Source organism: Pseudophryne corroboree, chromosome 2 (genome assembly GCF_028390025.1).
Source record: "Pseudophryne corroboree isolate aPseCor3 chromosome 2, aPseCor3.hap2, whole genome shotgun sequence".
Classification (NCBI taxonomy): Eukaryota; Metazoa; Chordata; class Amphibia; order Anura; family Myobatrachidae; genus Pseudophryne; species Pseudophryne corroboree.
This window is the reverse complement of record NC_086445.1, coordinates 593,151,359-593,165,771: the sequence shown is the minus strand read 5'-3', so window position 1 is coordinate 593,165,771 and position 14,413 is coordinate 593,151,359. Positions and strand designations below refer to the sequence as shown.

The following is a 14,413-nucleotide window of genomic DNA, read 5'->3' as shown; positions in this document are numbered from 1 at the left end:
CAGGAGAAAATTAAAAATAGGAAAAAAAAAAAGAATCGATAACTTCTACCGCTTTAAAAAAGGTCAATGGAAGCTGAAATAATGGACAACTACCTCATGGAAGCCAGATACAGTATACCAAACAGTACTCAGCAGAGTTAGGAATGAGTGCTTATGAAATACAGTAACATTTTGTCATAATATTTCAGAAACTGCATGGCTGGTCTCTTGCACTCTTTTGCTCTAATACACCACCTGCTTTAGGATTTATATTCAAAAACATTATGTCTCCATAATCCCAAAAACGTCAGTCTTCTTGGAAAGTGGTTTGTTCCTTTGTAAGAGAAAGAGAACAAACGTTCTAAAACAACGGTTTCTCAATATATTTTTCCTCTGGGAAGGGATTGTGGATTTGCAGGAATATCTGAGCATTTCTGTAATCAGAAAGCAGCGACTTTCTACAAATGTTTACATTAGATTACGTTTGCCAAAAAAAAAAAAGTACAGAATCCCATTTAGGATGTCTTCACCAAATCGTAGACATAAATATGGAAATCGTCATCAAACTTAATGAAGTACACAGATGGTTTAGCTTCAACTTGATGAATAACCATGTCAGTCCTTTCTGAGCCATCTTCTTTGGCATATTCCACTTGCTTGCCCACCAGGCTGTCCACAACCTCCCCTGGTTCTCTTTCAGCTGGAGGGGAATCATTGGAGTCTGGCATGATCCGAAGATCTCCTTCTTTATAGTCATCTAAAAGTTGATACATATATAAGACTGGGTCCTTTTCATAGGTTATATAATAATAAAACCATGTGTTCATAATAGGTGCTCGTGCTAATACCATCCCTCGCCACTCATCCTTGGAACCATCCTCTGTTTCAAACATATGCTCCACTGCTTTACCAATCATTGTGTCAGCCAAATGGGCATCGCTGATTCGGGATGAGGCAACTCTGTCTGGTAGAACTTCAAGAGCAGACACCCTTTCATCCTTGTGAAGCTCAAGTCCATAGACACAATCAAATCCATCATACTTTATAAGATAGAGGGAGGGATTCACTGGTACTTGATCCAGAACTATTCATTTCCACTGGGTTATTGGCCCACTGCCCTCTTTCCACCCATGCTGTATTCTACAGCCTACAATATTTCGCCTTGGCTGGGAGATTGGTTTACTTGGTCCCATATTGTTTCGATGTTTCCTATGAGATGTTCTTTTCTTCAAACTATATTTGCAGAAACACCTGCATGTGCTGCATCAGCTCTTGATCGCTGAGCGGCCGCCTTTCCAAATGGAGTCTTCATTCATCTGTGTATTAAAGGGCAGCATGGCTGCCGAACTAGGGTGAAAAGTGTAGTCACTCCAAGTTTGTTGTAGTCCTTCCAGTCTACATGAAAAAGAACCCCTTTCTTTCCACCTTTCAGAAAAACTCCGACCCTCAATTGCTCTGATCAGAAGTCACTTATCTGGGGCAGATAGGATGTGTTTCCCTCCACTCCCCGTGCAGGTGATGGCTGTGGCACAGTGCTCCCCTGCGGCCAGTTGCCCCAATCCTCCTCCTCTCTCCTTTGTCAGACTCCGTCACCACCACTGTGCGCTGCTATGGAAGAGCAGCTCCCGCCTCACTCCCCCTGAACTTCCAAGCCCTCCGCTCAGACACTCCAGTGCTCGTTCCCTTCCCTCACCCCCTCCCTCTCCACACACTGCCAGATTTGGAGCTGGCTGCTACTATACGGCCGCCTGTCACTCTGCTGCCAGGACCAGGCCTCGCCTTCCTGACAAATACTGATCCCTCCAGAGCTGCATACTGTATACTGTACTGTGCGACGTGTGTTATACACCTGGTGATTATACATCCTGTAATCTGTACTGAGCTATGTGTGAGAAACACCTGGTAATATCTGTGCTCAGTGTGCTGCATTGTGGTGACCACCAGTATATAGTAGTACAGTACAGTAGGCCATTGCTCTATCTTGCAGCTCTGTGTCACTTCTAGTATCATGATCAGTGCTTAATATCTGTGCTCAGTGTCAGTGCTGCATTGTGGTGACCAGTATACTACAGTACAATAGTCCAGTGCTGTTCTCGCTGCTCAGTGTCAGTTCTCCGTAGTATCATCAGTGATCAGTATAATCAGTTCTCAGTATAATCAGTGCGCTGTTAGACGTGTGCCCGTTTTCCGCCATTAGTGCAGTGGGATTTAGACAATTGATGAAGTTATTGTGTCCCCGGTACAAAATCCCATCTAGATTCCACTTCACTAGGAAGGCGATAGCGAGATTTTAACAATTAATATCAGTGATTTATAATTATTAATTACAGTGATCTTGCCAAATAATTCCAGTGATTTTGTCATTTTCTTCCAGTGATTTGGACCAATAATACCATTGATTAGAACAAATAATTCCAGTGATTTTGTCATTTTCTTCCAGTGATTTGGACCAATAATACCATTGATTAGAACAAATAATTCCTGTGATATTGAGGTGTTTGTGTCGGTTAGCTTAGCCGTCCAGCAACCACAGTGCACCTCTTTTTCTCTTTTCTTTGCATCATGTGCTGTTTGGGGCCAATTTTTTAAGTGCCATCCTCTCTGACACTGCAGTGCCACTGCTAGATGGGCCAGGTGTTTGTGCCACCCTCTTGGGTCGCTTAGCTTAGTCATCCAGCGACCTTGGTGCAAATTTTAGGACTAAAAATAGTATTGTGAGGTGTGAGGTGTTCAGAATAGACTGGAAATGAGTGGAAATTGTGGTTATTGGGTTTAATAAAACTATAGGATCAAAAGCAGTTTTTGGGGGGGTTTTGAAAAAAAAAACACCCGAATCCAAAACACACCCGAATCCGACAAAAAATTCTCAGGGAGGTTTTGCCAAAATGCGTCCGAATCCAAAACACGGCCGCGGAACCGAATCCAAAACCAAAACACAAAACCCGAAAAATTATGAATTAATAATTAATATTACACACACACACACATACACACACATTCATACACACCATATTTGTATTCCAATTTTTTTTTTTAAAGGGGGGCACCAAACTCCAACTTGCCTCTGGGCAACTAGGAAGAACTTCCTAATGCTTGACATATTCTGATTAATCATTATCCAGTTACGTTTATCTGCTGTAATTGTGTATTAACTGTAGATGATTACCAAGATGTGGCAATGGCTCTTTGACCATTAAGAAGATATAGGAAGAACGTTTAATCATTGTGCAGGAGAGGTAGGGAAAGGGCCACCCTGGACATTTTGTGAGTTTAGTCTTGGCAAAGGGTAAGCAGTGTGTGGCACTTCAGCTGTTGTGGAACTACTCATCCCAGTATGCCCTGCCATAGTTTTGCTGTTAGGGCATCCTAGTCTGTAGAAAGGCAAACTGGGATGTGTAGTTCCACAGCAGCTGTAGTGCCAAACATTGCCTACACCTGGTTTAAGTTATGATAGATATCTATATACAGTAGACCCAGTACAAAGACATGCATATTGTTTAGCAGACCACCATATGTGTAACATAGATGTTCATGTATCAAGGAGTGAAAAAAGTGTAGAGGTGGACCAGTGGAAAATGTATCCATAGCAACAAAATCATCTTATATAATTTTATAGAATGCATTTGATAAATGCTGAGTCAAAGCTAATTAGATACTATGGACTGGATACATATGATATCCCAGCAGACGGGATGCCAGCTGTCACTACAACGACAGTAGCATCCCGTCTGCCAGAATCCTGGCTGTGAGGCAGAGAGTCCCCTCGCGGGTTCTATTCTCACTAAGTTGATGGCATGGAACCACCAACCGAGTGGGAATACCATGCGAGTGTCGGGATTCTGGGCGTCGGTATTTCATCACCTGTCGGGATTCCAGCGTTGGTCTCCTGAACGCCGGGATCCCAACAGCAGGTATACTGACTGCGTCCCCTATTGGCAACTTCTCCACTGGTCCACATTGCCACTCTTTTCACTGCTTGATACATCAACCCCATAATGCCCTCTTGACAGCAATGTTTGGTCACTGAAGGTGCATAAATTACAATTTACATTACCTCATCTTTCTTCTACAGTGAGGGTAATTGAAGAATTTGCAATGTACAGACAGCTATTTGGCTGGTCTTCCTGTATGAGATATATAACTCTAAACCTTTGGCTAACATGAGGTATGTCACCCTGTAAGCTAGTGAAATTACATACTGGGGACATTTAAACATTAATGATTATGATAATTCTGGAAATGTTATAGTGATTGCCATCCAAATAGGTGTATATTGTCTGATATTACATGTGAATAATGATATAATCAAGACATTTAAAAAAATATCCAATAATATAATTCATTGAAGCTTTAGACAAATGTGCATACGATCTACGGAAACATGTATAAATGATTATAATGACACATAAATTAGAGCTTAATGGCATAGGACCTGCAGTTGGGAGACCCTCTCTCACTCGCTCCAATAGATGCAGTGCGCATGTGCCCTGCATCTATTCACCATGAGAGAGCGGCTGGGGGCATGGGCAGAAGCTCACAGAGTGCTGGCCATGCCCCCATAGTGGCAAAAACAGGGAAGTGGCTCACAATTGCGGCATTCCCACAAAGCCACATCTCATTTCCCCAAGGAACAGTCATGATTCACAGGGACTAGCTGTTGGGAGGTATGATATTATGCCACACTATAGTACCTCCACCCAGTTCATATTATGTAATATTATAATGCCTTCTAATTAATTTCATACCACATTACAATATAGAGAGAGGAGAGAGAGAGAGAGAGAGAGAGAGAGTGTGTGTGTGTGTGTGTGTGTGTGTGTGTGTGTGTGTGTGTGTGTGTGTGTGTGTGTGTGTGTGTGAGAGAGAGAGAGAGAGAGAGAGATGGAGCAGGTCTGAGGTAAAAAAGTTTTTTAAGGGCCCCTACAGTATGTACCACCCAATGGGGAAAAATGTACATAGCATATGTAAATATAACAGGAAAAATGGCACCCTCTCCGCTCTGGGCCCCAAAGCAGCTGCACTCCCTGCACCTACTGTACTGTATGGTAGTTACGCCCTTGGTGGGAGGCTCCGACAGCGTGCCTGGGAAAGAAATAATTGAAGAGGCAAGTGGATTAAGGTGTTGTGTAGCAATTTTCAGAAAAATATTTTGAAGGTGAAGGTGTGTTATGACCTAGGGATCAAATTAACAATGCTATTTTAAATGTTGGTAGTCTATTTACCGATATATTTTGTGGCTAAAAGTACTATGTCCAATTCTCATAATAGTTCTAATAATTTATGTAAACATCTCAATTTGTTCAAAGCCTAACTTAGCACCTTTATCCACTCACCCAGTGGCGGATTCCTGCAGCCCCCCCCCCCCCCCCCCCCCCCCCCCAGTAAAATCCACCATCCAGCTCAGTGTCAGTGAAGACAGATGTTCCTATTGGAAGTTCTAGCTGTCAGTTACAGACACTACTGGCAGTCCCATTGGAAAGTGTTTCCTCACTCTGGGACTGCCAGTATGGGCTGTGATTAGCAGAGAGCTGGCTTCCTGTAGTAAGCCATTCCCTGCCTTGCCAGCCCTATCCGGCTTCTATGGGCTGCAACTGATGCAGTCCATAGAAGCCATGGTAATGCATATGCAGTTTGGTAACCGCTGGTGCGCATGCACCGATCCCAGCACCTGTCGGTTTGATTGCGCAGGTGCCAGTACCCAGCTGATGGGCTGACAGTCTACTCTCCTCCTCTCTGGGCAGGCAAGGGTAGCAGCAGCCCCCCTACTACCGCCAGGTCCACTCTCAGACAGAAATCACATGTGTACATTAGTGAGTAACCTATCACCATCAGTGCTAGGCTGCCAGTAGCACACCATAGGATGTAATGGAGAATGGAGACACCACTGAACCACACTGGACAGGTAAGTGATAAGACATAATTGTAAGTATCAAAGTGATACTAAATGAAATATGTTGTTGGCAATAAGTCTTAGCCTTAAACAAAAACTCAGGTCTGCAGTATTTGTGTATCTGTGTGCTAAATCAGTGCACCAGGCAGACTAGAGAGCAGCTGCTAGCAAGAAGAGATAGACGTTTAACATGTTGTGGGAGTATGTGCTTAGATAGCTTAGCTCTATCTCATACTAGTTGTACTGTGTATGAACAGTTATGGTATTTTTATCTTTTCCTGACTACATAAGTTGGCTTTACAACTAAATATTATATATATATACATACATACATACATACATATATATATATATATATATATAGAGAGAGAGAGAGAGAGAGAGAGAGAGTTGTGAAGAGCAATACCCCGCTGTTACTATCTGCTGACATATAATTATGTTCAATATTATGTGTATGTGAAAAAGGGTTTGCTGATCTATCAATGTTGAATTCAGCATATTCTTATTAAAAAAAAAATTCTACTGAGACATATTGACTATCTGTATGGATTGCTGGACTATTAGAAAGCAATTAAGTGCCCTCTGATTCATTTGGTGGTGATATATATATATATATATATATCCAACTATCCAACTAGTTGGCTGGTTAGAATGATACCTGGTATTGTATAGGAGCTAGCACTTGGAAACCTCCCTCTACAAATACTGTGTTTGCCTCTGGAGTTAATCTATTTGCTGGGTCACTCATTATTTTACCTTCTTCCATAGACAGTAATCCTCAAAACATGACCTGTTAGGAAAAGCTGATGGTTGAGGTTGAGCACCACTGGCCTAGGACATATGGAACACATAATCAAGCCCTGAATATAAAATTCGACATTCACTCTTTATAAACTGTTTAGAGTGCAATACACCAAAACATTCACCGAACTGTTGATCATTGCTGTGCATTACAGATCATAAATATTTTTAAGGATCTATTTAACTCAACACTTGTCTACCCTCCCCAACCCCCACTTCTGTTTCTCCGACAACTGTGCACACATAATTGATCTCGTTTTAGATCTCTCCTCCTGGATCCCAAATCATGTAATTGATTTACGCCATTGAGCAATGGGAATGGAGCAAAAAAGAGTCAATTCACTGAAAATCGCATTCTCAGCTACCTGCTTCAACCACTTCACTGGTAGGAGAGTGGCAGTCCAGCAGCAAATCAAAGTACAGTTGATTTGATGCGGGACTATGTTTCAACAGTGCCTCCACCCCATCTGACAATTCCAGATTTCCCGAACCGGCAATGCAATGCCTGCGGCTGGAACAGAGGTGAAACGGACACTTGGAATAGCTGTAGGTATAATGCCATTGCGCATTTTCTAGCTGCATGGATTTTCCTGATCTAGAAAATAAAGCAGTGTAAATTAAACATAAACTTGTTTCCAGTTATTGGTTAATCTTTTTTGTTTTATATAACTTGAGAAGCAAATCTATATTTTTCCTTATTTTATTTTGAAATAAGAACTGGTATCTATTTTGTTTTTGTTTTTTTATAGAAGTTTTACTATTTGTATCTATTTATTTGAGAGGAAATCTAATCCCCCTTCCCCCTACACCCCAGTGAACATGAATGCTGTTAAGTATTAATAGATACAGTATTTCTCTTCTGTAAACAATTTAATCTGAAATTGTATCCATTCTAACATTTATACTTTCTGGATAGGGTTAATGTCAACATGAGAACTCTATCCATATTCGTATCTTTCAGTCTCATTTGTTCAAAATCCTGTGCCAGCTCAGATTCGGTGACAATTCTATAGCGTCACCAATGACCTTTTCACTATTGAATGTGACAGGCATGCACAATCCTTACTGGGAAACAATGCTGAGTATTGAGAAAGGAATCTGCCGTATTGTATTGTAACTGACCAGGTAGAATCTCATACACGTACTGTATATCAGGCCTCCTTCAGCGTCCAAACCGAGCTTTGCTCCTGTGAATAAACAGTGGAGTACAGAAATCAATGGGACAAATGTAACTCTATATAAACATGTATAGCACTTTCCTTAAAAGGATCCTTTCAAAACTACCATGTCTTAGCAGTAAACTAGGATAAGGGTAATTTTTTTGAGTATGTACCAAAGCTACAAAAACAATCTGTTAGTGCATTTATAATGCTTGTGGCCTGACTGTCTCACACGTAATGCTGATGAATTGACACTCGTCTCAGGAGTCTATTTATGAAACCTTGAAGAGTGAGAAAAGTGGAGCGAGATAAAATACCAGCCAATCAGCTCTTAACTGCCTTGTTGCAGACTGTGTTTGGAAAATGACAGGAGCTGATTGGTTGGTACTTTATCTCTCTTCACTTTATCACTTTTCAAGGCTTAGTAAATAGACCACTAAGGGGGACATGTACTAAGCAGTGATAAAAGTGGAGAAGTGAGCCAGTGGAGAAGCTGTCCCTGGCAACCAATCAGCTGCTCTGTATTCTTTTATAGTATGCAAATTGTAAATGTTACGTCAATGCTGATTGGTTGCCATGAGCAACTTCTTCACTGGCTCACATCTCCACTTTTATCACTGCTTAGCAAATAGAACCCTATGTCGCTAAAAAGTTGCACAGCACATGTGTCCCATGGTGTGTACGTATTGAGGTGCAATTACAATTGAGACGCTCTCTATCAGAAATGTGCTGGGCTATTCATATGCACAAAAATAGACCTACTCTGATGAAGAATCTGCATCTAGCATGGAACCGGTGCATATTTCCTTGGTGGGCCTGATGGATGCGTCTCAGAAAGCGCAAAGTGGTATTTCAGTGTTTAAAAACACTGACAGTAGGCATTTTAGTCATTGCACATGCAGACGCATGGATTTACACCAGAGAAGGGCTTGTAGTGGTATTTGCATAAAGTGGAAGAAACAATACCATCAAAAGAAGCACAGACAGATGCTGCAGCATCTAACTCAGAATCAGATGCTTAGTGAATTAGTACACAAACTAATTGTAAATACATCTATAAAGTTAATCATAGAATGAAAGGCACAAGGTCAATAATTACCATATCTACAGTCATAATGTCGACACCATAATGTTGACATGGGACAGGCACCATGTTGACATGATCAGAATGTCAACATGTTCACTATGTCATCGTGTGACATGTCTCCATGTGAAATGTCAGAAATTTCAGAATTCTGATATTTAGGCACTGATGGGAGAGTTTGGCTTAGTGCTCTTTTCTGGGAACAAAGTGCTCACCTGCCTAGTGCTCAAGGTGTCAATCTCCACTTCCCCTTGGCCTCCTTGGTTGTCTACCGTAAGGGTTGAAAGCACGCTGACACATGTTCTGTACATAGTCTCAATGCTGCTAGATGCTTTCTTGCTAGTCATTGGAACCCCCATCCTGCTTACACCTAAATAAAACCTGCCATTTGGCACATAGGGAGAAGATCTCTGCCCACCTACATAACAACTCTAATATATGTATCCAGGTTTGGTGTGATTATGTAATATATGTAATAATTCCTCACCTCATGGGCGTCTCCCACAAGATTTCTCAATTTTTTTAACCTTTGATCTCTATGGGCAAGAATTCTGTGTCCATGTTCAACCATCTCTGTGTGTTCTCCATTGTCTATGGCTGCCAATTGTTGAAGACCCATTTGGCCTCCACCTCCTTTTCTTCTTTCTTTCCCCCTTTCCTTCTCCGAGGATTTGTATATTGGTTGTTTAATTTCTTGTTCTTAAACTTGGCAGCAGCAATTATTTTCCTAGCCTGCTTATGTACTTCTCATTTATACTTTCTTGACCAACTGTGATTCTTTCTTGAACAGTGTGTTGACTTTTGCTTTTGTACATGTTTGGTCATATACAAAATATGTGGCCTTTTGTTAAATTATGTTATTCTGCTTTTTTAAATACAAAACAAACTTCTCTATTGACTTCAGACTTCTAGCATTTGGTAATGTAGTTACCTGTTTTTAAAAGGCACTTTGCCCTGCTAAACTGGGTCAGAAACACATTTGCTGTTTCTTTCAAGATGCTGTAATTCAAAGATACATTATATTAATAAAAACTTAGTTTTATAATAGTATATGTCCCAACCAGGGCCGGCTCTAGGCACGTTCGACTAGAGCGGCCGCGCGGGGCGCCACCCTTAATGGGCGCCGCGCGCTGGCGCCGCCATAGTCTTACCTGGAGCCGGCCCTGTACACTGCTGGCAGCTCTCCCCACCGTCCCCGGCCTTTCAAAACTGTGCGCTGCGCGGCGCCGGCGTCTGACGTCAGACGCCGCGCAGCGCGCACCAAGCAGCCGGGAACAGTCGGTGGCCCTCAGGCTCAACAGCAGCACGTCCCCTCCCAGCGTCGCCGCAGGTATGTTGGGATCGTCGGGGCCGGGCACTGGCACTGTGTGTGGGGGCACTGGCACTATGTGGGGGCATTGGCACTGTGTGGGGGCATATCTGCACTGTGGGGGCACTGGCACTGTGTGGGGGCATATCTGCACTGTGGGGGCACTGGCACAGTGTGGGGGCATATCTGTCGCTGTGGGGTCATATCTGCACTGTGGGGGCATTTATGAATCTTGCACTGTGGGGGCATTGGCACTATGTGGGGGCATTGGCACTGTGTGGGGGCATATCTGCACTGTGGGGGCACTGGCACTGTGTGGGGGCATATCTGCACTGTGGGGGCACTGGCACTGTGTGGGGGCATATCTGCACTGTGGGGGCACTGGCACAGTGTGGGGGCATATCTGTCGCTGTGGGGTCATATCTGCACTGTGGGGGCATTTATGAATCTTGCACTGTGGGGGCATTTATGTATCTGGCACTGTGGGGGCATTTATCTGGCACTGTGGGGGGCATTCATTTATCTGGCAGTGCGGGGGGGGCATTTATCTGTGCACTGTGAGGGGGCATTAATGTATCTGGCACTGTGGGGGCATTTCTGGCACTGTGGGGGCATATCTGCGCTGTGGGGGCATGTATGTATCTGCACTGTGGGGGCATGTATGTATCTGGCACTGTGGGGGCATGTATGTATCTGGCACTGTGGGGGCATGTATGTATCTGGCACTGTGGGGGTATTTATGTATCTGGCACTGTGGGGGTATATCTGCACTGTGGGGGCACTTATTTATCTGGCACTGTGGGGGGCATTTATTTATCTGGCACTGTGGGGGCATATCTGGCACTGGGGCATATCTGGCACTGGGGCATATCTGGCACTGTGGGGGCATATCTGGCACTGTGGGGGCATATCTGGCACTGGGGGCATTAATGTATCTGACACTGTGGGGGGAAATAATGCATCTGGCACTGGGGGCATTTATGCATCTGGCAATGTGTGGGCATTTATGTATCTGGCACTGGGGGCATTTATGTATCTGGCCCTGTGGGGGCATATCTGGCACTGTGGGGGCAATTTTATATATGGCACTGTGGGGACAATTTTATATATGGCACTGTGGGGACATATCTGGCACTGTGTGGGCATTTTTATATCTGGCACTGTGTGGGCACTTATGTATCTGGCACTCTGTGGCCATTTATGTAGCTGGCACTGCTGGGGGGCATGTCGCGTGTAGCTGGCACTGCTGGGGGGGCATGTCGCGTGTAGCTGGCACTGCTGGGGGGCATGTCGCGTGTAGCTGGCACTGCTGGGGGGCATGTCGCGTGTAGCTGGCACTGCTGGGGGGCATGTCGCGTGTAGCTGGCACTGCTGGGGGGCATGTCGCGTGTAGCTGGCACTGCTGGGGGGCATGTCGCGTGTAGCTGGCACTGCTGGGGGGCATGTCGCGTGTAGCTGGCACTGCTGGGGGGCATGTCGCGTGTAGCTGGCACTGCTGGGGGGCATGTCGCGTGTAGCTGGCACTGCTGGGGGGCATGTCGCGTGTAGCTGGCACTGCTGGGGGGCATGTCGCGTGTAGCTGGCACTGCTGGGGTGCTTGTCGCGTGTAGCTGGCACTGCTGGGGGGCTTGTCGCGTGTAGCTGGCACTGCTGGGGGGCTTGTCGCGTGTAGCTGGCACTGCTGGGGGGCTTGTCGCGTGTAGCTGGCACTGCTGGGGGGCTTGTCGCGTGTAGCTGGCACTGCTGGGGGCCGTGTCATGTAGTGTTCCCGCTAGGCGTCTGTGGCTAGGCAATGTGTCTCAGTGCTGTGCCTGGCGCAAAGTGTATAGGAGGTTCTACCTGGTGCAGTGTGTATTAGCTGCACTACTGTGTGGTGTAATGCAAATTGCCACTATTATGTGGCCACGTACCTTCCCCACGAAGTAACTCCCCTTAATTTTTGCTGCGCGCCTTCGGCGCGCACTGTCCATTCTTTGACATATAGGTATGGGAACAACAAGCAGTATGTACATCATTTTGCCCTCCTAACTTAAAAATGTGCCCTCCCTGTGATCAGCACCATGCCCTAAAAAGTGAACACTATCATGTGTAGCTGGCACTGCTGCGGGGCATGTCATGTGTAGCTGGCACTGCTGCGGGGCATGTCATGTGTAGCTAGCACTGCTGCGGGGCATGTCGTGTATCTGGCACTATACTGGAGACATTGTGTGTAAGGAACACTACTGTGGCTATGTGTAAGGCTGCTAATTGTGTGAAAATATGTTTATAGTTTGATGATATGAAGTTATGAGACCACGCCCACTTTTCCAGAGGCCACACCCACTTTTCCGGAAGCGCGCGCGCCTTTGGCGCGCGCATGGGGGGGGGGGGGGGGGCGCTTTTACATTTTCTCGCTCAGGGTGCTAGTAGGCCTGGAGCCGGCCCTGGTCCCAACAACAAACAGAAATCACCCCTCTTTACTCTGCTAGCAAACAGTTAAATGGCGATATTACTCTAAAATAATCCCTTGTGACGAGGTGGGAAATGGGAAGCTGCCAACATTAGATTTGTACAGACAAGCCATGAGCTTAATATGCCAACTTGATATATTTAGATGCCATTAAGCAATATGTTTGGAGATTCACACACGTGTGTCTAGGTGTAACATTTCAGTTGCTATTAATAGTAACAAAGGAGACCTTTTGTTTAAGATGATACATATCTCAGGGCACCAGAAAATTTGTCACCAGACATTTCATTTTATTAGGTCTCAGTTTCACTGCAGGTTGAAATATCTGAACATTTGCACGTACTCATTTTACAGTGTACCCAAAATTGACATGGTTGGTTCAGCTTACTGTTTAATATTACACCAGCTTATTTATTTAAACTTGGCACCAAAAACATATTTTGCTGCACATATGTACAGTCAGAAAATCATTAGATTTTCTTGGTTAAGGGTGTTTTATTGTATCAAATGTTTTACAGACCATAGTACTTTATGTCAGGTAAAACTCCAAATCTGGTGCTCCAAGTTCAAAAGTAATACCAGTATGATGGAAAATAATGCCAAAATTATCGAGGATCAGGGCCGCACATTAACAACCACCTACTTACTTAACTCACCACCACTCAGAATGCTTGTTCGCCACTTCAGAAGGTGTGAAGTGGTGAGCAGCAGTGAGCATGTATTGTGGTGGTAGGAAGGGGAGAGAAAAGTGGGATTCTCTTCGGCTACATAAGATCATTACTTGTTGCTCAAAATAACAACCAAATCCAGGTATCCATGTTTGATGTAGTGGCCTGTATAATTAATAAGTATCCAGACCAGTGGCGGAACTAGCGAGCGGTGGGCCTAGGTGCGACAAAATGCTTTGGGCCCTCCCTCATCCCATCCAAGTCCACCCCCTCACTGCTGGAGAGGATCTGGTGAGGGGGATCTGCTCAGGGCCAGAGAAATGGATACTTAGCAACAGTGCCATAACTAGACATTTTAGCACTGTGTGCAAGAAACGGCATTGGAGCCCCACCCCTCCATGTAAAACAGGGGCAGTGCTCGCCGTAAACGCGCGCAAAAAATATAGGGGCGTGGCTTCGTGGGGAATGGGTGTGGCCACAAAATAATACCAATTCATATAATGGTGCACAGTAGTCTCCATTATTCAAATTACGCCGCACAGTAGCACCACTAAACCAGGAAGAGCCCCTTTTACACCTTACGGCGGACAGATTCCCCTTTTTACACATTACGGCAGACAGAGTCCCTTTTTTACACATTATGGCAGACAGCGCCCCCTTTTTACACATTACGGCAGACAGCGTCCCCTTTTTACACATTACGGCAGACAGCATCCCCTTTTTACACATAACGGCAGACAGCGTCCCCTTTTTACACATTACTGCAGACAGCATCCCCCTTTTTACACATTACTGCAGACAGCTTCCCCCTTTTTACACATTACGGCAGACAGCATCCCTTTTTTACACATTACGGCAGACAGAGTTCCCCTTTTTACACATTACGGCAGACAGCGTCCCCCTTTTTACACGTTACGGCAGACAGCGTCCACTTTTTACACATTACAGCAGACAGCGTCCCCCTTTTTACACATTACGGCAGACAGCGTCCCCCTTTTTACACATTGCGGCAGAAAGGATAGAGAAAGAAAGAGAGAGAGGGAGAGAGAGAGAGATACTTACCATCTCCCCGC

General features: G+C 44.7%; 1 long non-coding RNA gene and 1 pseudogene across 1 annotated transcript in view; one reads left to right on the top strand and one right to left on the bottom strand.

The window, feature by feature from the left end:
* Window positions 1-376: 376 nt before the first annotated feature.
* Window positions 377-1,291, bottom strand: LOC135051000 (spindlin-Z-like; annotated as a pseudogene).
* A 4,330-nt stretch (window positions 1,292-5,621) lies between these two features.
* Window positions 5,622-14,413, top strand: part of LOC135038085 (uncharacterized) — a 123,336-nt gene continuing 114,544 nt past the window's right edge. Inside the window, exon 1 of the long non-coding RNA XR_010232511.1 lies at window positions 5,622-5,881. This is a non-coding gene — a long non-coding RNA (uncharacterized LOC135038085). The remainder of the gene's footprint in view (window positions 5,882-14,413) is intronic.